Source organism: Euprymna scolopes, chromosome 14 (assembly GCF_053919585.1).
Source record: "Euprymna scolopes isolate OS-2025 chromosome 14, ASM5391958v1, whole genome shotgun sequence".
Lineage (NCBI taxonomy): Eukaryota > Metazoa > Mollusca > Cephalopoda > Sepiida > Sepiolidae > Euprymna > Euprymna scolopes.
This window is the reverse complement of record NC_136495.1, coordinates 24776302-24779770: the sequence shown is the minus strand read 5'-3', so window position 1 is coordinate 24779770 and position 3469 is coordinate 24776302. Positions and strand designations below refer to the sequence as shown.

At 39.8% G+C, this 3469-nt stretch overlaps 1 pseudogene; it reads right to left on the bottom strand.

The window, feature by feature from the left end:
• Positions 1 to 418: 418 nt before the first annotated feature.
• LOC145293402 (5S ribosomal RNA) lies at positions 419 to 536 on the bottom strand (annotated as a pseudogene).
• Positions 537 to 3469: the final 2933 nt, after the last annotated feature.

Sequence of the window (3469 nt, the reverse complement as noted above, 5' to 3'; positions counted from 1 at the left end):
TTTGTTTATGTTGGACTTGAAGATTACCAAATTGTAGTCAGTTGGAAAGCAGGCAAAAGGAAAAGAGTTCCACAGGTGCGCAGTTCTAAGAAAGAAGCTTTGTTTATGGAATCTATGTTTAGGTTTAGGCACAGATAAAGAGTGGAGGAAATTATTGATAGTGGTTTCAGAAGACGAGTGTTTTTTGTGAAAGTTTCTTGTTTATAACTAGTTTTTCTATTTTAGGTTTTCATATATATGATGCCTCTATTCAGTCTCAACAGATAATGGATACCCACTGTAAGAGCAGCTGCACATGTAATTATGAGGCTAGCGTTGCACAATCCTCACTCACACTTTTTCTGAATCGGCCTTGTTTGAGTCCAGTGGCAAGGAAAAGTCCAGAACCACTGGAAACAATGCTGAGATAAGCGGAGAGTACATACAGCACTTGGAATTCTCAAATGGTCACCCATTTTTGTACTAACCAAGCTCAACATTGCTTAACTTTGTTGATCTAATGAAAACTGGTGTATCAACGTGATTGTGCCGTATGATAAGAATCCAATAAGAATAAGAGGCCATAAAAAAAGCAGTGCATTATTCTATGGACAAGAGAAACATTAAAAGTTTTCAAATTCTAACCAGGTCTTATTATGCATCAATATGAAGGCACATTTAATCAACACAAAATGTCATAAAAACTTTTAATCACATTTTCAAGTGTAAACATGAAAAAAATTCTATGGCTCGCAAGTAGTCACAAAGGAGAACAGAACAACAGAGACAGTTTAAACATGTATTACATGAAAACGGAAAGGTTACAAACGAACAGTGTAGGTAATTCACTGAGCATGCGAGAGCCGCTCTGGAATTAGATCCCCCTGCCTGGGATCGTCATGCATAAAGTTTATATGAACGATTGATTAGTTCACAACAAAAATTTATTAGAAAAGTGAGTAACTAGTGTAGAGTCTCTTGCTCAAATCATCCACAACCTCCGATATAACCTGCAACTTGTTACGGAAAATGTTTTTTCTTTTCTTTCTGTACTCTTATTCAATCAAAACAATGCATATTACCACTTGGACATAAGGGTCACTATTTGGGGGTCATCTCTACAGGAGCATTATGTAAGGAATTGAGCAGCGTAATGCCTGTTCACAATACATTTTGAATTTTTGCACTATCAGGGAAACAGGAAACCGAGAAGGAATTCCAAAATCTAGCAAATTTACCGGGATACTCTGTTGGAATTTGAGCAGCAAGATGTTTTTTCACATTACACTTGAACTTCTGCATGTCAGTACAGCTGAGGAAGCAAGAACCCGGGAGGGGGGGATTTTAAAGTCTAGCACTTTGAGAAAAGAAACTATTAGCATAGAAGGCTTTCTGGCATGTAGGTATCTCTACAGTGAAGAGGTGAGATTTTGCTGCTTGTCAGGTAAGTTGGAAGTATTTACGTTGAGGGTGTACAAATGCTACGAGTTCGTTGGAACAAATTACATTAAAGTTTTTGTAAAACAAGCACATAGATGCAGCATCACAGTGGTTGGTTGATAATATGAGACCTATTATTAGGTTGGCAACTAATTTTTGAACCTTGTCTAAGAGGGAGAAACTAGTGGCAGATGCACCAGCACAGATATGGCTACAATACTTCATTCATGGACGAATGCTGGCTTTAAGAGATACAGGATGCTGTCAGGTATGAGTAGTTTTCTAGCATGGTAGAGGAAGCCCACCTTCAACATCCTTCGCAGTATCTTCTATGTTCTTGTTGAGTTTTTTTTATTTTTTTTTTTTATTCAATTTTCACCCCAAACAAGGCACAGTGCCACTTTGAAGCAGGGGCTACTATCAGGGACTTAATTAGCGGTGTCATTATGAAGGGAGATGAGTAGAAAGATGTTTGTTGACATTACACTTGAACTTCTGCATATCGTTGCAGTTGGGAAAGCAGAATCCCGGAAGGGAGTTCCAAAGACCCGCAGTTCTGGGGAAGAAACTATTGGAGTAAAAGGCTTTCTTGCACCTAGGGATCTCTACTGTAAAGGAATGAGACTTAGTAGCTTGTCGGGTTTGTCGGGGGTAGTTACGTCGGGGAGGTACAAGTGTTTGCAGTTCGTCAGAGCATTCACCATTGAAGTATTTGTAGAACAGGCAGAGGGATGCAACATCTCGTCGATGGGACAGAGGCTAAAGCCTAGATGACAGTTCAGGACCTATCAGGTTGGCGACTCTCTTTTGAACCCTGTCCAGGAGCGAGAGACAAGAAACAGATGCACCAGCCCAGATGTGACAACAGTACTCCATACATGAGCAAATGGTTGCCTTATAGAGGTATAGGATACTGTCAGGCGTAAGTAGTTTTCTAGCACGGTAGAGGAAGCCAACCTTCCTTGCAGCAGCCTTGGCAATGCTCTCAATGTATCTATTCCAGTTCATATTCCCTGTAAACGTTAGGCTGAGGAGTTTAAAAGAAGTACTTTCAGGTAATGTGTTCTTGGCCATTGCTATTGGTGGTAGAGAAGGTTTCTTGTAGTTATTGAAGGAAACAAGCTTAGTCTTAGCAGCATTGAATGTGACCAACCATTTTTGTCCCCATTCCACTACGGATTGGAGATCGTCCTCTAGTGTTTCTGCCATTTCCTTGGATATGTGTTCATTTGTTTTCCCCTCATATCTGTTATAGAGAGTGGTGTCATCGGCAAATATACCCATCTCCGAAACAATTTTATCAGGGAGGTCGTTTATGAATATCAGTAATAATAGAGGTCCAAGGATAGACCCCTGAGGTACTCCCGCATTTATGTCGTATTGTTTGGATGTACGACCGTCGAGGACAACTTTGATTTTTCTATTACTTAAGAAGGATTTAATTACATTATGAATTCTTCCAGTGATTCCATATGATCTAATTTTCCTTAGAAGACCATCTGTATCTGACATAGCAAAAATCATTGATGCCCATCCCAGAACAATTGTTGCAAATACAAACTAAACCATTATGGTAACTTGAATACCTATTGGAGAGAACTTGAATGCCTACTAGACACTATCCTCGTGTCTAAGGTCTCTCTGTACAAGGGTTTGTCAGGAAAACCTGACATGAGGATATTTTTCTCTACAAGTAAACCCTGACTAAATATTCAAAATTACATAGTATTTGCGGCCCAAAATAAGGTTTCCTCAGTATGGCTAAACAACACTAACTTTTTACAAGGAATGGTTCACCTTCTCCAAGTGATGTTGCCTCAAGTAAAAACACAAAGCTGGATACTACGCCAATCTTTCACGACAAACACCCGTCTGCCTGAAACTACTGTCAATAATTTTCCCCACTCTTTATCTGTGCCTAAATCCAAACGTAGATTCCATGAGCAGAGCTTCTTTCTTCGAACTGCACACCAGTGGAACTTTCTGCCGCTTGCCTGTTTCCCACCTGACTACAACTTGGACGTCTTCAAGTCCAACATAAACAAACTCC